The sequence below is a fragment of the Heterodontus francisci genome, chromosome 20, assembly GCF_036365525.1.
Source record: "Heterodontus francisci isolate sHetFra1 chromosome 20, sHetFra1.hap1, whole genome shotgun sequence".
Lineage (NCBI taxonomy): Eukaryota > Metazoa > Chordata > Chondrichthyes > Heterodontiformes > Heterodontidae > Heterodontus > Heterodontus francisci.
Genome location: NC_090390.1, coordinates 37,190,713 through 37,216,352, shown reverse-complemented (window position 1 = coordinate 37,216,352; position 25,640 = coordinate 37,190,713). Strand labels below are relative to the sequence as shown.

General features: G+C 42.8%; 1 protein-coding gene across 3 annotated transcripts in view; it reads left to right on the top strand.

Annotated features, from left to right (window-relative positions):
• Nucleotides 1–1,046: 1,046 nt before the first annotated feature.
• The window catches only part of LOC137380575 (1-phosphatidylinositol 4,5-bisphosphate phosphodiesterase epsilon-1-like), a 462,270-nt gene continuing 437,676 nt past the window's right edge, over nt 1,047–25,640 (top strand). For 2 of the 3 annotated variants that reach the window (XM_068052607.1, XM_068052609.1), the window contains exon 1: nt 1,047–1,124. The gene's annotated coding sequence lies outside the window, so the exon portion shown is untranslated. Of the gene's footprint in view, nt 1,125–1,856; nt 1,956–25,640 lie in introns of those variants that run through there. The other variant, XM_068052608.1, reaches the window with a different exon arrangement.

Here is a 25,640-nt window from a genome sequence, read left to right as displayed (position 1 = left end):
TGGGTTACCCAGTCCTAATGCCATCCAGCGCTTTATTTTCCAGCAATCTGCTGATTTCTGTATTGTTTCTCTTTTCAGTTTTTAAGGTCAATTAACCTCTAAAATATTAGCTAATTGAACAGTTTTATTTCTGCACAAAATGAGTGCATTTGAAAACTACTACTTACTAAAGTAATTTGTTCTAATTTAATTTAAAGCTGAGACCAGACACAACACATTTTTCCGAAGCGATTATTTTTGATGGATTCATAATGAAAACATAGCGTGTGCAAAATTCCTGACACAAAACAATGTTGGTATTGATACAGCAGAGCTGCTAAACAGTCGGTATATAGAGAGGAGCTTCTCCCCACTTCAAATACAGGTGCAGAATTCCTGAAATCTTTCTTCTGAGAACATATTTACAGAGTATGATTTCCAAAGCAACTGATAATAAAGCCCCTGGGCAGATGGATCTTATTCTTCAACTAAAAGCAGTAAAAATATACTTGATGTTGTGAAACTGTGCAAACCCAACTGCAACAGCTAAGCTCATTTAAATTCTGTTTTTTTTTTGCAAGTGCCAGTAAAAAAAAGTGTGGAATTGAGCGACTTGTTTCCTAATTCACAAGACTTTTTTTCCCCTCTTTTTTTTCCATTAACTAAAAGCCTTTCTGTCAGGAGAGAATGGTTGGCAACCCTGAGTGGAGTAGAGGTTGCAGTGTTGTACTTCTGAGGAAACTCTTGAATCGAGGCATTGTTTTCTTGAGATATCATACATTTTTCACTGGACGGGGGAGCAGGGCGTAAAAAGGCACCTTGTGTGCAACTGTTGGCAGAGCATTGGAAGTGAATAAGATGTGAATATGGTCTAGGCAGCCCAGCGTTGATCACTATTCAAAGCCCCTCGCAAATGGAGTTAACTCAGACATTCCAAAGTTCTGACACAGCCCAGGGAACTCTGCTTCACAGCTTATCTGAGGTTAGCCTGGTATTTCACATGCTGAATCTGCCACTGAACTTTCACTCACTGTAGTACAATGGCTGCAGTTCAGTCTGCACCGTACCGTCTGTAAAGAGCAGAGCAGTCAGCCCTGGACAGAGGCACACAGTACTTTTTGTGTGAAATTGGTTACAGCTGGAAGGTAAGAGAAAGGCATGATAAGGCTGAATGGATTGTGGATAAATAAGGTGGCTCGTGATGGATTTTAATATTGTTCTCAGATTCTGGACCTGTTGCTTGTTTATTGTATTGGTGGTGGGCAGCAGTATGCTAAGATACAAAACATATCGAACTAGACTGATGTACAAGATAAGGATTTCTGGATCTTGCATTTTTATATTAAAGAACAATTTACTAGGCTTCTGTTTAATCAATGGTAAGTGGTCAAAGAATTACAAAATTACAATGTTGAACATCATGCTGCCTAATACTAGTGGTCCAGTTTCTTTGAATATTAAGAGTTCGACATGCGGTGATCCAGATACTTCACCACAGGCATTGTGCTTTTAACGCCAATAATTCTTTAATTGCTGTGTTAAGAGCAGCATTCTGCTGTTTCTCTTGGAGCATCTCCTACTACTTTAGCAACAATTAATGCATCTGAAATGTTAGTGCATTTTGTAACTGTCAATAAACCTTTTAACTACAAGCACAGATCTTCCGCTTGCTATTCTTATCTAACCACAGTATTACTTGGAATGACTTTGCAGTGTTTACAAGGATGTGTGAAAAATGTCTAATGTAATTCTTGCACCCACACCCTATTTTATCTGGTTAACTACAGGAGAAGAAAACAGAATTATTTTTGCATAAATAGGGTGGGGAGGGCAATGTACAATATCATACGACAAAAAAGGGAAAATGGATGTAGAAACAGCACCGAGGAACAGTTGAAAGTTTTACAGAAAGAGTTGCATAGTGCATTCTCTGGATGGATTCACATTCTTCCTTGGTTTTTATGAATCTGCAGGAGGTATTTGCAATTTCAAAATGAATGTAATTTTCAAATTGGTAGCTCTGATATTGTTTACCAGTTATGAGCCAGTTACCGATTAATTACTGTGTACTAAATTTCATTCATACTTCGTATAAATATATCTGGGGCTCTCAGTGTGAGTACTTAAAGGGGCATTCTCTAAGCATTTTCTTCAGTTCCTACAGCACATCACTATGCCACTTGTGTGTGATGCCATTGTGGAAAAGAAACACACTTCTCATCTGATTGTTTTCTGTCTCAAACAAAAATTTGTTTTTTTAAATGTTGTTAATGAGACCAGTGCCCCTTTTAAGCATTAAGCTTATTCTGCACTTAATTGGTTTATCTTCTTACACAATCAGTTTTGCAGCAAGTTGACTGGGATGTGATTGTAGCAGATACTTGTTGGAAGTGATTCCCCTGAGGGCTTAGGTGGGAATGATAGCATGGACCCCACAGACAGAGTTTCCCAGCTTTTGCTCTATATTCCTTGGTCATTTGTGACTGTCTATCACATCTCATCACATGTACATCTCATGGAAGGAAGGTGGTGTGTGGGACATTTAAGGGATTGCAACTGACGAGCAGTGAGATGATGCTTTGTTCCAGTAAGGTAAGCTACTTCTGATATAATATTATAAGGTGAGAAGTTACAGATGTAAGATTTATAGATTTAAGATAATTGGCAAAAGTACCAGTGGGGTGATGAGAATTTTTTTTTAAGCAGTGAGTTGGAATGAACTGCTTGAAAGGTTGGTGAAAGCAGATTCAATTGTAACTTTCAAAAGGGGATTGGATAAATACTTGAAGAATTTGCAGGATAGGGGAGTGGAACTAATTGGATAGCTCTTTCAAAGAGATGGCACAGGCACAGTAGTCTGAATGGCTTTCTTCTCTGCTCTATGATTCTACGTATAAAATTTTTTCTAATTTTTCCTTGCTGCGCTTTAGAATTTTTAGTCGGCTGTCAGTCTGCTTCTATAAGATTTTACTTGTCAATTTGGCATGTTTTGTCCTCTACATCCCCAGCCAGTTAGCTAATGTAGCTGCCATTCTGATACAAAGGTTTATAGTAATGCAGCCTAAGCAGTGTCTGGAATGTAAGGTTTGAGGCACCACTGTCGCGAACCCTTCCAAATTTGTCATGTGCTATTGTTTAAGTCCACACAGGGAAGTTGAGTATTTATTAGTCTTTTTTGCAGTTAAAGCAGATGTCAAACTGTTTCTTACTGCTATTCATTACTGACATGCCACTGACATAACTCCATTGAGCTGTGGTTGTCAGAGATTGCGATGAACATTTTGGCAGTGCTGTAATCTTAGAAAAAGTCTTTCAGTAACTTTGTCCCACTAGCATTTACCTTAAAGGGATTTTAAATGTTTTAACCCAGGGGTCTGGAACCTTTCTTATCTGAAGAGTTTTTTAAAAATTGTAAAATTAAAAGCTATTAGGAGCTGCAAGACATAAATTCGACATTTCTAAAGCAAATACTTGTCAAATTGCCAAGTGTCTCTGTTGGAATGCATAATTTGCATCTATAAAAAATAAAATACATGTGTTGAATTTATGTATCAATCGAAAAAAAATGAAATTAAAATAGACCTAACTCTGAATTATCATGTTTTTGACTTTTTTTTACTATAATTGTCAGTAAAGTCATCTTTGAACTTTAACTAAAGATGTGTAGAATTAAGACGATTTCTTCAGCTATTAATTCTCGTGATTAAAAAAAAACTTTTAATAACACATTCAGAATAATTTATCATCTCACCTATATTAGAAACAATAATGGTCACAACCATAAAACCTGTTCCTTGAATCAAAGGTATTATCTATAACAATGGTGCAGCTATACCACTCAAACAGGTTTATTGAGAGAACGATGATGTTTTTCGTTAAAATAATCATTTGAAACCGTAAAGTGTAGCATAATGATTAGCCTTTTACCCCACAATAAAAACACAGTTCTTATTTTTCTCGGCTTAATCTTTTTTAGGCTTTTCTCGTGTTAATGTGATCCAACTGGAAAAGGCTGGGAGCCGCAAATGAGACGTTAAAAAGCCACATGCAGCTCCGGAGCCGTAAATTGCAGACCCCTAGTTTAGCCAATATAAAATTGCCCCCTCCCTGTGTGCTACACAATGGAATTTTTAAAAAAATCTGAAATATGCCCTTTATTTTTGGTGTGCTAAACTAAAGACACGGGGTGTGCCTAGTGTATATGAGCTTTTATTTACAATGATGCTATAAAAACATTGTAATTTTTCTTGAAGAGGAAGGGCATTTTCTTTTGATTTGCTGTAAGAAAATAACTACCATCTTCATTGCATATATATCTCAATGCTGGCAGTAATGGAATCTATTTAAATATCAGTTGTTTTCGAATTAAGGAACACTTCTATCAGGCAAGGACAGAAGAGGCATCTGGCACAATAGTGAAGGATGAGCTGGGATTGGTATCCTTTAGTGATGTGAATTTTTGAGGGGGAATGTTTTAGAGATGAATATTGTTTAGGAGCTGCTAATTTGTCCCTTATCATTGATCATGGTTAAACTCGTGAGGTTATGAATAAAGAGTCATTTATCGCTGACCTGCACCTTTTAACATCCTATACCCACATCACAGGTTATTGCTGCTTGTGTGAGTGTCCCACACGTGAAGGACAGATAAGGCCATTTAATAAATGGTGTGGCACCAATGTTGTCCATCTGAAAATGGGTCCCTTGGTTTCCCACAGTCTGAAATCTATCTGCAACAGTACTGTGTGGTATTTATGAAAACATTTTGGACAAGAGGATTTTTGTGGCTGCATAAAAGTCTGGTGAACAGGAGCCTCTGATAACTACTCAACAACAGGTGGCAGGAAAATGGACATTTCACTTTCAAAAATGTACTGCAACTCAATAACCACTTTCAAACCTTTCTGAAGATATTAGAATTCATCTCTAATATAAAAGAGTCAGTGACACTCCAGCAGAGCACTGATTAGAACAAGACAATTAAGAAAAAATCTTATTTCCCCTGTAACGAACTGTCAATTTTGGGGCAATGTTATTTCACTTTGAGTGCTAAAGTAGTCTTCCTGAAACAAGTTCTTGCAGTTTATTCAAAGAATGTTACAGACTCTGAAGCTGTTTGTAATCTGTCCAGTCTCTCTTATTTCTGCTCAATGGCTGTTCTCCGCCCCATTACGTACTTTACGCTAGAGGTGTAGTATAAATGTAAGATAATGTAGAAAATTACAAAATCTGATTCTTGATGTTACAGCCATAAAAATGTCCATCTTTTGAAGACTGTAGAGGACATTAAGAGTTTGAATCCTTAATTAAGATCCTAACACATACCTGTTAATGACAATCCTGTTAAAGGAACATTATTTAAAGGCAAAATTTGTTCAGGCCCAGATACATTCCACATAAATTCTATTGAGGAAAAAAATTGTTGTGTGGGAGCTCATTAGACTGTGGGTTCTGGTCCTTATGCCTGATTCGTGTGCTGTGGTTATAGTAAGGCTTGGCATGTATCTCAGGCTAAGTACTGAGAGTCCTCGAGTAATGAAAACAGAAAGTGCTGGAAATACTCAGCAGCTCTGGCAGCATCTGTGGAGAGAGAAGCAGAGTTAACGTTTCATGTCTGTGACCTTTCATCAGAGAGTTCTCGAGGTTGGGTTATATGCCGCCGTCTCACTGAGTGTTTACAGTATAATTGTGTGGCATAAACCACTTTTCAGATGCATGATTTTTATTTTGCATCTATCCACCTGAACAAATAATTTGTACATTTTAACACTGAGCCAAGGCCCTGTCTGCCCTCTAAGGTGGATGTAAAAGATTCCACAGCACTATTTTGAAGAACAGCAAAAGAATTCTCCCCATTACCTTGGCCAATATTGATCCCTCAAGCAACATCACTACAATAGATGATCTGGTCATGATCACATCGCTGTTTGTAGGACCTTGTTGTGTGCTTTACAAGTACTTAATTGGCTGTAAAGCACATAGGGACATCCTGAGGTTGTGAATGGCGCTATATAAATTCTCTGTGCTTACAAAGCACTTGAGGTGAGTTCGAATGGGAATTATAAGGCAGAAGTGAGTAATTTGTGAACCTGAAGAATGTGAAGATTTTCAGTAGTAACTTCTGCAGCTGGAAACCACTTTTTGAAGCAATTTTTTTCACAACTCATGAATCCTTTTTGAATTCTACATAAAATAACAATCATTGGTCAGGAGAAAACTTGAAGATTATCTGTGCAACAACAACCCAGTAAACATCAGTTGACATGGGTTTACAACAGCTTGCATTTATATAGCACTGAGTGTGATAAGACAAAAACTGACATTGAGCCAAAGAAGAAAATATTAGAAAGAGTGAATAAAAGTTTGGCCAAATTGGTAGGCTTTAAGGAGGGTCTTAAAGTAGGAGGGAGAAAGATCCTGAACAACCTCCTGATTTTTCTGAGGAAGTGATGACCCAAATCAATTGTGCTAATTCCTACAACTTGTTTACTTAGACTTCCAAAACAAATTTGAGTTTTTTTTTAAACGTCCACACAAAATATTACTAATTAAGCTTAAAACTGTTGGGATTCTGAGCATAGTATGGATTAGTGCCTCTAGGGTACAGAACAATGGGTACTGGTTAAAGCAGTAGTGTCAAGGTTGGGGGGCGGGGGGATGATGTACCAAATTGATTCCCCAGACCTTCATGTTGGGATCACTACTATTTCTAATGTATGTCAATGACTGAGAAACTCAATGCAAATTGATAATGCTAAACTAAGAGGGACAGTGGGATTGGAGGAGGCAGCTGAGAAATAACAGAGTACATAAATCACCAGGCCCAGATGAAATGTATCTCTTGCTGTTAAGTGAAGCAAGGGAGGAAATAGCTGAGGCTCTGACCATCTTTTTCCAAACTTCTTTGTCGACAGGCATGGTGGCAGAAAACTGAAGGACTGCTAATATTGTACCATTTTTTGAAAAGGGAGAAAGGGATAGACCAAATAATTACAAGTCAGTCAGCCCACCCTCAGTGGTGGGCAAATTATTGGAAAAAATTCTGAGCAGTATATTAATTATATTTAGAAAGGCACAGATTAATCAAGAACAGTCAGCATGGATTTGTTGAGGGAATGTCATTTCTGACTAACTTGATTGAATTTTTTGAGGAGAGTCGATGAAGGTAGCACATCATGGATTTTAGCAAGGCTTTTGACAAGGTCACACATGGCAGACTGGTCAGAAGAATTACCAGCTCGTGGGATCCAAGGGAAACTGGTACTTTGGATGCAAAATTGGCTCAATGGCAGGAAACAAAGGGTGATGGTCGACAGCTGTTTTTGTGACTGGAAGGCTGTTTCCAATGTGGTTCCGTGGGACTCAGTACTAGATCCATTGTTTTTTTGTGGTATATATTAATGATGTGGGAATGATTAAGATATTTGCAGATTATACAAAAATTGGTCATATGGTTGACAGTGAGGAAGAAAGCTACAGAGAGCAGGAAGATATCAATGGACTGGTCTGGTGGGCAGAAAAGTGGCAAATGGAATTCTATCCAGAGAAGTGCAAAGTAATCCATTTGGGGAAATTAAGGCAAGGGAATGCACAATAAATGGTGGGATGCTGGGAAGTGTAGAGGAACAGAAGAACCTTGCAGTGCATGTCCACAGATCTTTAAAGGTAGCAGGACAGGCTGATAAGGTGGTTAAGAAGGCATACAGGACACTTTTATGAGCTGAGGCATAGAATATAAGAGCAGGCGGTTATGCTGGAACTGTATAAAACACTAGACTACTGCATACAATTCTGGAATAGGAAATAGGACAAGAGGACACTGGTTCAAACAAGTAAAAGGTAACCTTGGGATTGATGTTCAGAAGTTGTTGTTCACGCGGAGAGTAATCAGCACTTGGAATGCACTTTACGGCAGAGGACTGTTTGGTGGTGTCGTAAATAGTGAGGAGGAAAGCCTTAGATTACAGGATGATATAAATGGGCCAGCAAATTGGGCAGAGCAATGGCAAATGGAATTTAATCCTGAGAAGTGTGAGGTGATGCATTTTGGGAGGACTGACAAGGCAAGGGCATATGCAATAGATGGTAGGACCCTAGGAAGTACAGAGAGTCAGAGGGACCTTGGTGTACTTGTCTATAGATCACTGAAGACAGCAGCACAGGTAGATAAGGTGGTTATGAAGGCATATGGGATACGTGCCTTTATTAGCTGAGGCATAGAATATAAGAGCAGGGAGGTTATGATGGAACTGTATAAGATGCTAGTTAGGCTACAGCTGGAGTACTATGTACAGTTCTGGTCACTACACTATAGGAAGGGTGCAGAGGAGATTCACCAGGATGTTGCCTGGGCTGGAGCATTTCCGCTATGAAGAGAGACAGGGTAGGCTGGGGTTGTTTTCCTTAGAGCAGAGAAGGCTGAGGGGGGACCTGATTGAGGTATACAAAATTATAAGGGCATAGATAGAGTAGATAGGAAGAAACTTTTTCCCTTAGTGGAGGGGTCAATAATCATAAATTTAAGGTAAGGGGCAGGAGGTTTAAAGGGGATTTGAGGAAACATTTTTTCACCCAGAGGGTGGTTGGAATCTGGAATACACTGCCTGAAGGGGTGGTAGAGGCAGGAACCCTCACAACATTTAAGAGATATTTTGATGAGCACTTGAAACGCCATAGCAAACAAGGCTACGGGCCAATTCCTCGAAAATGGGATTAGAATAGGTAGGTGCTTGATGGCTGGCACTGACACGATGGGCTGAAGGGACTGTTTCTGTGCTGTTTGAATCTATGACTCTATGACTCTAGGACTGGAGTCAAAAACCCTGAAATCATTTAAGAAGCAATTGGATGCAGTAATGGTGGAGTGCCTAACTGTTCTGGATGAATAAATTTAGATGGGATGAATGATCTTCCTCGTCTGTAAATACCTTGAAATCTTGAGTAATATAGCTGAAAGAATTGTTGACCAAAGTACACACAATCATCCAAAAATTGCACTGGACTCAATCAGCTCTCAAATATCATAACAAATTTCCTCCAGGCAAGGTACTTTACATTCAGGTTACATATAAAACCACAAAATTGGTGCCTAAGATCCACAGCATAAGACATTTATTCACTTTCTGAATATTTATCCTGTAAGTGCCAATGATTGTCTTCAATAAAAGACACAGACTGCAGACAGATGGAGGAGTTCAGCAGGTCAAGACTTCAAGAGATAAATATGGTTCAGGCTTGTGTAATTATCATCCCATACCCTTTTTTAAAGCAATGACAAGCCTCACCACTACACATAGTACCTTCAACACATGAAGCACCCATCATCCCAAAGACAATCGTTTGTGATTTTAGAAGGCATAGCTCCAATTTTTTTAAAGTATTCATTCATGGGATGTGGACATCATTGGCAAGGCCAGCACTTATTGTCCATCCCTAATTGTCCTTGAGAAGGTGGTAGTGAGTCATCATCTTGAATACAACTGAGTGACTTGCTAGGCTATTTCAGAGGACAGTTAAGAGTCAACCACATTGCTGTGAACCTGGATTCACAGATCGGCCAGACTGGGTAAGGACAGCAGATTTCCTTCTCTAAAGGACATTAGTGACTGAAATGAGTTTTTGCGACGATTCACTAGTTTCATGGTCACCATTACAGATATTATCTTTTTATTCCAGATTTATTCAATTTATTGAATTGAATTTGAACTCGTGTCTGGATCCTTCATCCAGATCTCTGGATTACTAGTCCAATAACATAACTACTATGCTACTGTACCCCATTGCAGAGACATTGAGTGAACTTTCTCATGGGTGTGGAAGAGGCAGGACAATAGCTTAAGAAATGATGCGTGCTACTAAGCAGAGTGTAGCTTTGTCACAGGCTGTATTGTTATTTTGTCATTCTGACCTCATGGAGTCAGTTACAAAATGGAGGCTACTTCATGAGCATGAATAGATGTGTCAGGGTACTTGTCAGTGCAGAGTACTGCAGTATAAGGGTTTGAAAGGGTTTATATCTGGGACAGTGTGAGTAACACCTCCCACTATGATGTTGCGAGAGATCACATGTGAAGGAGACTTTAGGAGAGAAGCAGCAGCAGAACCATCAGAGGAGTTAGACATGTTTAAGGAAAGTGTATATCGTTTCTGAAATGTAATAAACAGTTATGGTTCAACCTTACTGAAGACTCAGAAATCCATGTGAGCCAGACTAAACCAAACATACAACAAGTATGCTACACACAGTTGAGTGATTTTGTGAAAGAGATTTCCGCTCTGTAGAGCGACAATTGATCTCATCCAGACTTCTGTCATTGCCATTAAGTACCCGATAACAAAAAGGATACAGCTTAGTAACCATCAGTCAACATGATTTAACAACAATAGCAATCTGCATTAAATAGCACAGAAGCATATTGAGACCATTGTCATATTTGCCACTAATTGTATTGTGCTGCTGATGTTGCTGCTCAGTTACGGGTTTGGTTCGAAGAGATGGCATAATTCAACCATGGCTTCCTTGGTGAGATGCAGCCTCAGTCAACTTGAGATTCAAATTAAACTTTAGAAGATTAATAAGGTAGATGTGCTTCTTATTGCAGTCACCTCTTGATGAATTGTGTCCCATGTCCCATTAATTTGTGAATTTGTACAATCAGTATGGGTAAATTTTGGCTTCCAGCCAGAACTGTGGGGGAGGCTTGGCTGCAAGCCGATTAATGAAAAGAAAAATTGCAGCCAATTTTAAAACAGTGTAACCGTGTTGTGAGGTGTTACGTTTTACATTAAGTCTTGGCCTGGACTTGTTTGATTTGCTATTTGAGTGTCAATCTGACCTTAATGTTAAGATTGGTCATACTCGTTATTCAGTCTTAGTCTGGGCTTGCTGCTCCTGTTCAATCTTGGTTTGGGCTTGTGTGTGTTTAAATTGTGGACAAGGCAGAAACAATGGCCTAAAAATCCATTCTCATTGCACCTATTTTACAGGTATAAAATGGGAGCCTTAGCATCCAATATGGTGGACAGTGTGCATATTTTGCTTGAAAGCGCACTACCCGCCATATTGATCAAGAGTTAAGTATAGGCTTCCATGGCCCATGCCTGATACAGGCATCGTTTCTTTGCATATGCAGATAGACAACCTCATGCTTGTTTCAGTACCCCTTCCTGAAATTGGGTTGCCTTGTACACAGCTAGCCTTCGGCCCATCCCATTTGCTTTCATACCCACTGCACCCCATCCCCTCCCAGGAACTACCTGAGGGCAGCTGCCGACGATGCAGTGACCTGAAATTTACATCGGCTTTGCCGCAAGCTGCCTGAGGCCGTGCAGCAGATGCCACAATATCGAGTGGGCCTCAGGCCTACCTGTTCTGGTGCACGATTGTTTCCTATGTTTAGTTTGTGCAGGCTGGTGCTGTTCAATTTCACCGTCAATACACCTGCAAATAGTAATGGGAATTCTGATTTTCCCTGACAAAATACAATCATTATTTAATGTTATTTTCCCGTATTGTCCATTTGTGCATTGGCTGTGCAGATATCACAGTTTTGCAGACGTAAGACACTCTGTGAGGTCTAATGTGAATGGTTCCTTCCGTTGCCTGGATGCCCTTTTCCTGTTCTAGCATTCTTCTTGGCCCTGAAATTCCTGCTGGCTTCTACCAGTCTCTGCTAAAACTGTTGCAGGTCACCAGAGAAATCGCTGCAAAAAAGGGGAAAGACCCAACTACATGAGGTTGCCACTATTTCTGAGTTTCTGAAGAGCCTTGTAAGTCTCCATCTTTTCGCAACAAATGATGGACTGGAATGGAACTGGGCGTGGGGATTGCCTAAGCCAGGAATTCCCACTCCTGACCATGAAAGGGAACCTGGTTGGTACACTAGGTGAGGTGAGGCACACTGGCCTTCACAAGGGCACACATGAGCTGTATTGGCCAGGTGAAGTCAAGGCCTGGATATTTTTACTAAAACATTCTTGATTGACCACCTAGCTCAGGGGTAGATTCGGCTTACGAGGAAGATAGCATCCTGGATTCCAGGTACATTAGGCAAGCCAGGTGCCAGACCTGTGTCCAAAGTGGCGCGTGCATTCACCCACCTGCTTTGTGAAAATTGAGTACCTTCTTGGTGACCCGACAAAATCTGGTGGAGGTGGAGGATCAGTGCTGGAGTGTGCTCAATGTGGCACTATGCAGCTTATGGAATCTCTGAGCCTCTTTTTATTTGCTCATGGGATGTGGATGTCAGTGGCAAGATCAGTGGATTGGATTTTACCAAGCCCCCGATGTCTTGGTCCAATGGTGGTGAGCCTCCCTGGCAACCCCCCTGCTGCTAGGCGACGGGATCTGAGTTTAAATATTTAAATTAATAAAATGAATACATTTAAGTGGACTTACCTTCAATCTTCCGGGCCTGCCGCGATCTTTGGCGCAGCAGCCAGCACTCCCGTGCCTTCAATTCCCCGTCCGGGGAAAGGCGGTGTGATGCTGGTGGGCAGGGGGGCGGGGTTAATATTTTCTGTCGGGGGGAGATGGGATCAAATAAATGTAATGGATGTAGGGGATGGTGAGAAGGGGTGAACTCTAAACTTTGTATAATCTTTGCGGGGGCAGGGGGAAGGTCACATTTAAAAGGTAAGTGTTTTGGGGGGGAAGAGCAAATAATTAATGTAAATGTTGTGGGGGTGGAAGAGGGATGTTAGAAATTTATTGTATATTTTTTGCGGGCATACTTCTTTAAAAATTTAAATGAGCCATCAGGGCTGGCTGCTCTTCAAAAAATGGCACCAGTGCCTGTGCACAGGCTGCTGATCCCATCGCCGGGAACCGTCAGCCCGCTCCTCCACATGACTGGGGGGGTGGCATGGGGGGTGCTCGGGCCGCCCCGGCTGGTTAAATGAGCCGCCGTGCGGGAGGTCATGGCAGCTCTTTAGCGGGCAGGCTGCCATTTTTTGAGTTTGACGCCAAGATCGGCGGCAGGCTCTTAAAATCCAGCCCAGTATTTATTGCCCATCCCTAATTGCGCTTGAGAAGGTGGTGATGAGCCAGCTTCTTGAACCACTGCAGTCCTTGTGTTGTAGGTGTTGGTAATAGCCAGAGTGAAGGGAATACTGATGATGTGGCATGTACGTGTAGACTTTCTCAAGAGAACGTGGGCATCTCTTTTAATGACGACTGCAGCCTTTTTTAAGGGATTAACATGAATCACAGAGCTGGAAGTTAACCTGCAGGCCTGCTTTTTCTGTATAGCAGCTTGGAGCACATTAGTGTCTGAAAATACCTGCTGGAATGGCTACACTGGCGCACTTTTGAGTTCTGAATCTTGGAATGGAGCTGAGAGTGTCTGGAATAATGGGGCTGCTTTGTCTAGAATGAAGCATTGCCCAGTGCACATTACGTGAAAGGAGTTCTGTTTTTGTAATCACAAAACATACGCTTCAGGCAAAAAATTTTGCTGAATTTACTAAAAATGGTAAACTTCAGATTTAGAATCTGATACATGTACCTGGGGCCCTGCTGGCTCAGTGGACATAAATCTATAATGCTTCATGTCACTCGGTCGTATAAAACCAGGAAAACTTTAGGGTGAATACCAGTTGTATGTTGAACTGGTTAGTCCTGACTACAATTGTCCACAGTCTCTCCAGAAAAGTGGAAAAGAAAATCCAAGTTTATACTGTTACTTGCTGCCCACTGATCAATGTCAGAAGTATGCAAGTGCAGTTGTTGGGCAAGTTAGTGAATAGCGTCAGCACCCATGGAACTGTAGACTGGGACAAATTGTTATCTTCAGCGGAGGAATAATTAGGAGAGGAAATTAGAATGGAGAATCAAAAACAAAGCAAAGCAGGCCTGATCCATTCACGTATGTATTTTGGCTGCCTCTCAGGGCCTGAAGCAATTCCTTCAATTTTCCTTTCTTTTTGCTCTAGCCCCCTCTGGAGCCATTGTCTTCTGTCTCCTTCCCTCCTATCACCTCTTTCCATTGCTCCATTCTTGTGTACTTTGCCCTCCCTTCAATCTCTACCGCCAATCCATCACTACACCTTTGCTTTCCTATTCTGCTGCTATCATTCCAGGCTTGAACACCTACCCCGCATACCCCCAACCTTGCCAGTCCATACCATCCTGCACCCCACCCCTAGCCCCCACAACCCTTCAACACAGCTACTACCCTCTGCCTCCTGTGGAATTATCATTAAAGCCACGACCTTACCATCCATGACTTTATTATGGATGACTGCAGTGAACCTCCTGGCTTAGACTGAAACTTGATTCATGGGTGGTGACACCTTGCCCCTCACTAAAGCGTTCCTATCTGGAGAGGTTCTTCATCCACAAAGGTATTCAGAGAGCGAGAGAGAGACAGAGGGAAATGTCCCACTCCAGAAAAGTATGCAAAATCTGCTCCGGTTGCAGTCGATGGGGGTCGAGGTCAAGGAAGACCTCCAAGAGGTGAAGAGCCAGCAGGCATCGCTCTTTGCCAAGGAAGCCTCCAAGATCATCTTCCGGTTCAGAGTCCGCTCCATCGAGCAGGATGAGACATGCTCGCGTTACTTCTTCCAAAAGTTACACACAGAGAGCTCTGTTATCAGCAGCCTGAAGGAAGAAGATGGCTCGGTAACGTTTTCGCAGTCCGACATACTAAGGATCAGCAAATCCTTTTAGGCTGGGCTGTATGACGCGAAGCCCACAGACAGCAGAGCCTCCCAGTCCTTCCTGTCATCTATCACAGAGGTCTTAGATGACGGCAGGAGGGAGAGACTGGACAAGCCGCTAACTCTGGACGAGCTGACAAAGGCCGTCCAGTCGTTCGAGACGAGTAAAACTCCCGGAAGCGACGGCTTACCGGTCGAGTTGTACTCGGCCCTGTGGGACTGGGTCGGCCCGGACCTGCTGGAAGTATACGAGAGTATGCTCCTGGACGGCAGCATGTCAGAATCCATGAGGAAAGGCATCATCACCCTCATTTACAAGCAGAAGGAGGAGAGGGCAGAAATCAGAAATTGGCGGCCCATCTCACTGCTTAATGTTGACTGCAAAATTCTGTCCAAAGTCATAACCAGTCGAGTCAAGTCTGCTCTGGAGTTGGTGATTCACCCTGATCAGACCTGTACTGTACCCGGCAGGAAGATCTCTGATAGTCTCGTGCTACTCAGAGATACGATCGCCTATGTACGGGACAGGAGGGTGGACACCTGTCTCATCAGCCTGGACCAGGAAAAGGCTTTTGACAGGATATCGCACACCTACATGATGGACGTGCTTTCCAAAATGGGGTTTGGGGAGGGAATCTGCAATTGGATCAAACTGCTCCACACAAACATCAGTGGCGCAGTCTCAATCAATGGGTGGGAATGGGAAAGTTTCCCGATCCAATCTGGAGTCAGACAGGGCTGTCCTCTCTCTCCGGTCTTGTTTGTTTGCTATATTGAACCCTTTGCTGAGTCTATTCGGAAGGATGCGAGCATAAGAGGGGTGACAATCCCAGGCAGCGGAGGCACTCAGGTGAAAACCTCCCTGTACATGGATGACGTCGCCGTCTTCTGCTCGGATCCGCTGTCCGTGCGCAGACTGATGAGCATCTGCGACCAGTTCGAACTGGCCTCGGGAACCAAAGTTAACCACGGCAAGAGTGAGGCTATGTTCTTTGGGAACTGGGCTGACCGATCCTTTGTCCCCTTCACCGTCAGGTCACTACCTGAAGGTGCTGGGGATATGGTTCGGAAGGGCCGGGCCGTTCACCAGAACCTGGGAGGAGCAAGTAGCCAAGGTACGACAAAAGTTGGGCATGTGGGGGCAGCGATCTCTCTCCATTGTGGGTAAGAACCTGGTCACCAGGTGCGAGGCGCTCACGTTGTTGCTGTACGTGGCGCAGGTCTGGCCCATACCCCACTCCTGCGCTGTGGCAGTCACCCGAGCCATTTTCCGCTTCATCTGGGGATCTAAAATGGACCGGGTCCGGAGGGACACGATGTTCAAACCTCTGGCTAAGGGCGGGAAAAATCTACCCAACGTGGCCCTCATCCTGATGACCACCTTTGTGTGCGGCTGCATCAAGCTGTGTGTAGATCTCCAGTACGCAAACTCCAAGTGTCACTACGTGCTGAGGTTCTATCTGTCCCCGGTGTTGCGAAGGATGGGCTTGGTCACATTGCCGCAGAACACTCCATGCAGTTGGACCGTGCCGTACCACCTATCCTTCGTGGAGCAGTTTCTGCGGGAAAACACCTTCGACCACCGATCCATCAGGCAGTGGTCTGCACGGAACATCCTCAAGGCCCTACGGGAAAAGGAGACGGGGGATCCTGTCGGATGGTTCCCCGAGCAGACCGCCAAAGTCATTTGGCGGAATGCCTCATCACCAGAACTTTCAAACAAGCACCAAGATGTAGCTCGGCTGGTGGTGAGAAGGGCCCTCCCCGTCAGATCCTTCATGCACGCTCGTAGTCTCGTCCCCTCCGCACAATGCCCCCGCGGTGGCTGTGGTGGGGAAGAGACGGTCGCCCACCTCCTCCTGGAATGTGTCTTTGCAAAGCAGGTGTGGAAAGAGATGCAGTGGTTTTTGTCGAGGTTCATCCCAAGCAGCTCTGTAACACAGGAGTCTGTGCTCTATGGGCTGTTCCCAGGGACGCACACCGAGACAAACATCAACTGCTGCTGGAGGACTATCAATTCGGTGAAAGACGCCCTTTGGTCTGCCCGAAACTTGCTGGTCTTCCAGCGCAAAGAGTTGTCCACCACCGAATGTTGCAGACTGGCACATTCCAAGGTCCAGGACTACTTGCTGAGGGACGCACTAAAGCTTGGGGCAGCCACAGCAAAGGCTCAATGGGGAAAGACCACAGTGTAAGGTCCCCCCACCAAGCTGAATGGAGGGGCTGGACCTATGGGAAACCCCTCGAACTGTATCGTGAAAATTCTGTGTGCTGTAAAATGTAAAAATGAATATGGCATGACAAATGTGAAATGGAACGGTTGTGAGGCAACTCATGAATGTAATGAAGGAAACTGATCTCCCTTGCAATGTTTGAATTTTTTGGTGCTGTTTGGAACTGTTTGCAAATGTATTTTTTATAGATTTTTAGGAATAAAGTATATTTTGGAAATTTAAAAAAAAGTTCCTATCTGGCTGTACTTTTCACTTGTCCTGCCACAATCACTGTACTGTCGGTGTGGCCTTCATCACCAAGTCACACCTTGGTCTTTGGCCCCCACATCCTTTGAACATCTCACTTTGTTGCACCTCTCTTGCCTCTCCTTTAAAGTCTTTGTTGTCTACCGTTCCCAAGCTCCACCCTAAGTTTTTCACTGAGTTATCCTTCCTCCTTTCCTCCCTCAGCCTCTGCACTGAGCAACTCCTCCATTCCTGGTGATTTCGTTCTTCATCTCAGCTTCCCTTGCCCTCTCTCTGAATTTATTGCTCTCACGTCTGCCCTAAGCCTCACACTCCATATAAACCCACTTGCCTTAATTTGCAGTCACCCTTTCAACTGTTCCATCTCCCATGTCCTCTCTACCTCTATTCTACCTATCATGGAAAAGGACATTTCTGACCACGTCTTTATATATTTAATCTCTTTTAAACAACAGATTAGAATTTAAAAACTGATATATTCAAATTAAATGATATTCACATTTAAAAAAAAAAATTGCATACCTGAGGATTGTCCATAATTTCAATACAATTCTTCAGTAATTTTTGCGGCATGCAGCAACACAGATTTAAATTCTAGTTGTTGAGATTGGTGTGGACTTGCATGTTCTTCACACAGCTGCATTACTAAGAGTTGTAAATTGATAAGAGGGAGGTACTCACCTGTGATAAGAAAAAATCCTGTAAACTTGAAGTAAAAAAAAAGCACAGAAAGTGCCGGAAAAGCAGAACAAGTGAGTACGAAAGGAAAATATAGGTTGGCATTTCAGATGGGACCCTTAATTAGAACTGACACAATCAGGCTGGAGAAATCCTTTATAGGATTTACTAAAGTGCAGTGAGGAGGGAAGGATGATGTTGATATATCTGACAGCTTTTTACAGCATAGGGCATATATTTCATTGTCACCAGCTTGGCTGCAGTTTTTTCATTGCCATATTTTTCTTGTGCTTGCTCCCTTTGTTCTGAAGTGACTTTGATCACTGCTCCTGGATGGAATTTTCTCATTATGTTAATATCCTTATTGACTGACATAACTGGCTTTCTTTAGAACCTTTGATCATTGAGTTTTTTTTTGTGTGTGTTTTGATTGCTGTTTTATTCTTGAGGAACTTTAATGTTTCAATGATCAGACATGCTCAGGTTAGTGTGGCTGCAGGTCACCCAGTGCAAGGGGAGCTTGAGGGTGAACGTTCTGCTTCTGTACACTTGTTGCACATGGCTAAGCTGCGTAAGGGCTACTCAACAATTTCTGGCTCCAGATCTTTGGCCACCCAGTGTGGGGTGGGGTGGGCGGTGTGCAAGCAAGTCAGAGAACCTCCTTGTGGGTCTGCTCCTGGGGGTTTTCCAAATTGGTCACCTACAAGGCCAGGTTGGACATGGTTTTTGGGGTTGGGCACTCTGGCTACTTGCTTCTCTTCCACAGTCTTGTCTACTCCTGGGTGGCCGTGCAGAAGTTGCACATGGAACTCACTGCCTGAAAGGGTAGTAGAGACAGAAACCATCAACTCATTTAAAAGGTGTCTGGATATGCACCTGAAGTGCCGTAACCTCCAGGGATAAGGACCAAATGCTGGAAAATGGAATTTAGGCTGGGTGGTTTGTTTTTCAGTAGGAGCAGCAGAGTGGCCTCCTTCTGTGCCGTAAATTTTTCAATATTTTCTAAATATTTAAATATCTGAAAAGAAGGAATGCACAGAGATGTGGTGGTGGGTGGGTGGGGGGGGGGGGGCGGTGGCTGGTGGTGGGGTGTGCAGAGGTGCAACAGTACGTGAATTGCTCCTTAGGAGAGCCAGCAAGACATGATGGGTCGAATGGCCATATAGTGCTTTGAGACTTTGTGCCACCAGTGGGTACCACAGGAGCTAGACTGTATACTGGACCTCGGTGATATTATTTAAGTTTGTAAGTTTCCTTTGTCTTTTTTTCACCAATTAGTTCCTTTATCGGTTGTGCGTCTCTGAAAAAGGGGGGCCTTTTGTTTTTTGTTTGATGCTGGGGCAACCCAGTGTTTCCTTATTAGTTTATTTAGGCATATTCATAACTCTGATCTTACATTTAAAGAAAGAACTTGCATTTATATAGCTCTTTTCACAACCTCAGGATGCCCCATCTGCTTTACATCCAATAAAGTACTTTTAAGGTGTAGTCATTGTTGTAATCACTTAGCAAGGCACAGAATAATCAAGGACAGTCAGCATGGATTTGTTAAGGGAAGATCGTGTCTGATCAATTTGATTCAATTTTTTGAAGAGGTAACAAGGAAGATTGATGAGGGTGGTGCAGTTGATGTGGTCTACATGGATTTTAGCAAGGCTTTTGACAAGGTCCCACATGGCAGACTGGTTAAAAAAAATAAAAGCCCATGGGATCCAGGGGAATGTAGCAAGCTGGATACAAAATTGGCTCAGTGGCAGGAAACAGAGGGTAATTGTTGATGGGTGGTTTGCGACTGGAAGGCTGTTTGCAGCGGGGTTCCGCAGGGCTCAGTGCTAGGTCGCCTGCTATTTGTGGCATATATTAATGATTTGGACTTAAATGTAGGAGGCACGATCAAGAAGTTTGCAGACCACACAAATATTGGCCACGTGGTTGATAGTGAGGAGGGAAGTTGTAGACTGCAGGAAGATATCAATGGACTGGTCAGGCGGGCAGAAAGGTGGCAAATGGAATTCAACCTGGAGAAATGTGGGGTGATGCATTTGGGGAGGTCAAATAAGGCAAAGGAATAAATGAGAGGATACTGAGATGTGTAGAGGAAGTTAGAGACCTTGGAGTGCATGTCCACAGATCCCTGAAGGTAGCTGAACAAGTTGATAGGCTGCTTAAGAAGTTATATGGAGTCCTTTCCTTTATTAGCCGGGAGGTTATGCTGGAGTTATATAATACGCTAGTTAGGCCACAACTTGAGTACTGTGTGCAGTTCTAGTCACCTCCTAACAATAAGGATGTAATTGCACTAGAGAGTGTACAGAGGAGATTTACGAGGATGTTGCAAGGACTGGATAATTGCAGCTATGAGGAAAGATTGGATAAGCTGAGATTTATTTCCTTGGAACAGAGGAGGCTGAGGGGGGGATTTGATTGAGGTGTACAAGGTTGTGAGGGCCTGAATAGAGTGGATGGGAAGTACCTATTTCCCTGAGCAGAGGCGTCAGTGACTAAGTGGCATAGATTTAAAGTGATTGGTAGAAGGATTAGAGGGGAGATGAGGAGAGTGGTAGGGGTCTGGAACTCACTGCCTAATAGGGCAGTAGAGACAGAAACCATCGACTCATTTAAAAGGTGTCTGGATATGCACCTGAAGTCCTGTAACCTCCAGGGATATGGACCAAGTGCTGGAAAATGGAATTAGGCTGGGTGGTTCGTTCTTCAGTAGGAGCAGCAAAGATGGGCAGAGTGGCCTCCTTCTGTGCCGAAAATGTTTCTATATTTTCTAAATATTCTAAATATCTGAAAAGGAGGAATGCACAGAGATGTGGGGAGGGGGGGGGGGGTGGAGGAGCAGCAGTACGTGAATTGCTCCTTAGAAGAGCCAGCAAGGACACAATGGGTCGAAGGGCCACCTTCGGTGCTGTGATGATTCTATGATGCTATTCCACTTTATCGGAAAAGCGGAAGAAAAATTTGCGCGCAAAATGGTCGCACAAACAACATGAGATAGATGAACAAATCATCTGTTTTCAGTTTTTGTCGAGGGATAAATATTGACAAGGACACTGGGAAGAATCACCTGCTGTTTTTCGAATGGTGCCATACAATGTTTTATGTTCACGTGACAGAGCAGGCGACACCTCGATTTAATATTACATCCGACATTAGTGATCAGAAAATCGCTTGCTGTCAAAGATTATCTTGACTTTTTTTTATACGGATTTCTCTTCTCTTCAAAAGCATTTTGTTTTGTGTGTACCCCTGCATTTATCTGGTGCCCATTCCTTCGTTACTGTGTAGTTTGTATACTGAAGCAAGCCCTGTATAAAATGTAGAGGCTTACTTTACCTGTCTGTCTTGTTTTTCTACTTTCTGCTGCACTCAGATCATATCTTCTGTCTAGTAAGGATGATCATTTGAGTAACCTCTAGCTTGACTGAGCTTTGAAGGGCCTGAAATTAGAAAGCTTAACTTTTGGCTGGCAGTGCACATGCTAAAAATATGATAGTTCTTTCCCACTCCCCTTAGAGTAGGCGAAACCACTCTATGCGGTTATAGAATTGCTTCACCTACCATCAAGAGGAAAATTTAAAACATTCAGTGAGTTAATCCACTGTCAAATCAGGTCATTTTTAGTTCTGATTTAGGTTCAGCATTAACCTAATATACAAGCTCTTTTACAAGCTTGACGAGTTAGGAACTCACATCCTTTGAGCCTTGGGTGTGGTAGATATTTGAGCTAATAAAATACTGTATTTCTTTTTATTTCTTTGACCTATGCACCCAACAAAGTTCATTTGTGGAATTTCAGAAATGCAATTATTGCTCTACTCTGAGCTGAGCTGAGCTTCAAACCCCACAATAACCATCACTTCAGATACGTTTTTCCAATTCTGCAACATAATTCAACTTTGATCCCCTCTCACTACAAATGCCACTTCCAGCCTCCATTGCCACAATGCCCTCCTGAGTTCCACCCTTCATATGTTGCAATTTGTCCAAATCTCCACCAATTTGAAATCTTATCCCACCCTAATTTCTGCTCTCCTATCAATTCCATCCTTACTATAGAATTAAAAATTGGCTACAGCACAGAAGAAGGCTATTCATCCCATTGTTCCCATGCTTGCTCTTTGCAAGAGCAACTCAGCTAGTTCCCCTCCCTTGCCCTTTTCCTGTAGCTCTGCAATTTCTTTCTCTTCAGGTGTTTTTCCAATTTCCTTTTGAAAGCCACATTTGAATCTACCTCCACCACACTGTCAGGTAGTGTATTCCAGATCCTAACCACTCGCTGCGTAAAAAAAAGCTTTTCCTCCATGTTCTTTTGCCAGTTACTTTAAATCGGTGTCCTCTGGTTCTCGACACATCCACCAATGGGAACAGTTTCTTTCTACTCTGTCCAGACGCCTCATGATTTTGAACACCTCTATCAAATCTCTCCTCAACCTTCCCTTCTTTAAGGAGAACAACCCCAGCTTTCCAATCTGTCCATGTAAGTGAAATCCCTCATCGCTGGAACCATTCTTGTAAATCTTATCTGCACCTTCTCTAAAGCCTTCATATCCTTCCTAAAGTGCGAAGCCCGGAATTGGACACAATATTTCAGTTGAGACTGAACCAGTGTTCATAGAATCATAGAATCAGAGAAATTTACAGCATGGAAGGAGGCCATTTGGCCCATTTTGTTCGTGTCAGCCGACAACTAGCCATCAAGCCTAATCCCACTTTCCAGCTCATGGTCCCTAGCTTTGTAGGTTACTGTGCTTCAAGTTCATATCCAAGTACTTATTAAATGTTATGAGGGATTTTGCCTCTACCACCATTTCAGGCAGTGAGTTCCAGATCCTCACCATCCTTGGGTGAAAGAAATTCCCCTCGAATCCTCTCTCAACCTCCTACCTCTTACCCTAAATCTATGCCCCCTGGTTATGGAGCCCTTAGCCAAGGGAAATAGGGCCTTCCTATCCACTCTATCTCGACCCTTCATAATTTTATACACTTCAATTAGGTCTCCCCTCAGCCTCCACTGTTACAAAGAAAACAACCCTAGCCTATCCAATCTTTCCTCATAAGTAAAATTCTCCAGTTCAGGCAACATCCTCGTAAATTTCCTCTGTACCCTCTCTCGTGCAATTACATCTTTCCTATAGTGCGGTGACCAGAACTGCACGCAGTACTCTGGCTCTGGCCTAACATCTGCTTTGTACAGTTCCAGCGTAACCTCCCAGCTGTTATATTCTATGAAAGGTCTGGCAGCATCTGTGGAAAGAGAAGCAGAGTTAACGTTTCGGGTTAGTTAACCCGAAACGTTAACTCTGCTTCTCTTTCCACAGATGCTGCCAGACCTGCTGAGTGATTCCAGCATTTCTTGTTTTTGTTTCAGATTTCCAGCATCCGCAGTATTTTGCTTTTATGTTATATTCTATGCCTTGGCTAATAAAGGCAAGTACCCCCGATGCCTTCTTGACCATCTTATCTACCTGTCCAGCCACCTTCAGGAATCTGTGGGTCTGCACTCCAAGGTCCCTCTGTTTCTCTACACTTCTCAGTATCCTACCAATTATGGTGTATTCCCTTGTCTTGTTAACCTTTCCCAAATATATTACCTCACACTTTTCTGGATTGAACTCCATTTGCCACTGTTCCTCCACCTGACTAATCCAATGATCATTTCTTGCAGTCTACAGCTATCTTCTTCATTATCAACCACATGGCCAATTTTTGTAACATCCCTCTGGAAACAGCCTTCCATCACAAAAATGCCCATTGACCATTACCCTTTGCTTTCTGCCTCTAAGCCAATTTTGGATCCAACTGGCCACGTTGCCTTGGATCTTTTTTTTATTCTTTCATGGGATGTGGGCATCACAGGCAAGGCCAGCATTTTTTGCCCATCCCTAATTGCCCTTGACAACTGAATGGCTTGCTAGGCCATTTCAGAGGGCAGTCAAGAGTTAATCACATTGCTGTGCATCTGGAGTCACATGCAGGCCTGACCAGGTAAGGACAGCAGATTTCCTTCCCGAAAGGACATTAGTGAACCCAATGGGTTTTTACGACAATTAATGATAGCTTCATGGTACCATTGCTGAGACTAGCCTTCAATTCCAGATTTTTATTAATTAATTGAATTTAAATTCCACCAGCTGCCATGGGATTTGAACCTCTGCCTAGGGCATTAATCTAGGCCTCTGGATTACTAGTTCAGTGACATTACTACTATGCTACTGTCTCTCCACTTTTACTTTTGTGAGCTGTATGTCATGTGGGACCGTATCAAAAGCTTTGCTAAAATCCATATAGATTACATTGAATACACTACCTTCATCAACCCTCTTGGTTACCTCCTCAAAAAATTCAGACTTGTTAGTCAGACAAGATCTTCTCTTAACAAATCCATGCTGGCTGTCTTTGATCAATCAGTGTCTTTCTAAGTGAAGTTTTATCCTGTCCTTCAAAATTTTTTAATTTTTAATTATTAATATAATTATTAATTTTCCCACCACTGAGGTTAGGCTGACTGGCCTGTAATTACTTGGTCTAACCCTTTCTCCCTGTTTAAACACTGGTACAACATTAGCTGTCCTCCAGTCTTCTGGCACCATACCTGTAGCCAGAGAGGATTGGGAAAATGATGGTCAAAGTCTCAAAGTGTTTTTTTTATTCTTTAATGGGAAGTGGGCATCACTGGCAAGGCCAGCATTTGTTGCCCATCCCTAATTGCCCTTGAGAAGGTTGTGGTGAGCCACTGCCTTGAACTGCTGCAGTCCATCTGGTGCGGGTACTCCCACAATGCTGTTAGGAAGGGAGTTCCAGGATTTTGATCCAGCGACAATGAAGGAATGGCGATATAGTTCCAAGTCAGGGTGATGTTTGGCTTGGAGGGGAGCTTGCAGGTGGTGTTCCCATGCGTCTGCTGCCCTTGTCCTTCGTGGTGGTAGAAGGTGCTGTCAAAGGAGCCTTGTTGAGTTGCTGCAGTGTATCTTGTAGATGGTACACAATGCTGCCACTGCGTTGGTGGTGGAGGGAATGAATGTTTAAATTGGTGGTTGGGGTGCCAATCAAGCAGTTCATCATAAAGATATAAAGGTTCATCATAGCTTCCTTGCTTTTGTACTCTGCCTCTCTTTATAAAGCCCAAGATCCCATATTCCTTTTTAAACACTTTCTCAACCTGCCCTGCCACCTTCAATGTTTTGTGCCCATATAGCTCAGGACTCTCTGCACCCATTTTAACATTGTACAGAGGGAAAGGGTCAATCGCGGTCGGTAATAGTGCTGTGGAGCCAGGAGGAGTATTCCTGCTCCTCATATCTACTTCCGATGGGAATTGAGCCAGAGGTGCTGGTGAGGAGCAAACACAATTATTAGTGTGGCCACATTTCTTCTGAGAGGCCAGAAGCCAGCAATAAAGCAGCCACGAGGCATTTTGTCGAGATGTTTTATGACTGTGAAATTTGAGTGAATTAAACAAAAGAGTTTTGCATTAGACAGTGTGTGACATATATCTAAATTGTGGGAGGCAGAAGGTGTGCATAAATTAAAGATTGTATAACATTTGTAACAAATCTCTGTTCACAGTAAGCAAAAATGACAGGAACATTCTACTTTGAAAATCACAAGGTATTATTAAAGAGCAGGCATGTGTCTTTTTAAGGCTATAGCATCTAATTGTTAGTAACATTGAATGAGTCCATACAGAGATCCAGTAAAAGGTTACAGACATTCTGGATTTATTAATTTGTGTATGTGAAATGTTGCTTTATTTCTTTACATAGAGTTTTTGAAATAAAACTGAAACTATAGTATGACAAACAAATTAGGACAGAGAGGTATGATGAACAGGAAATG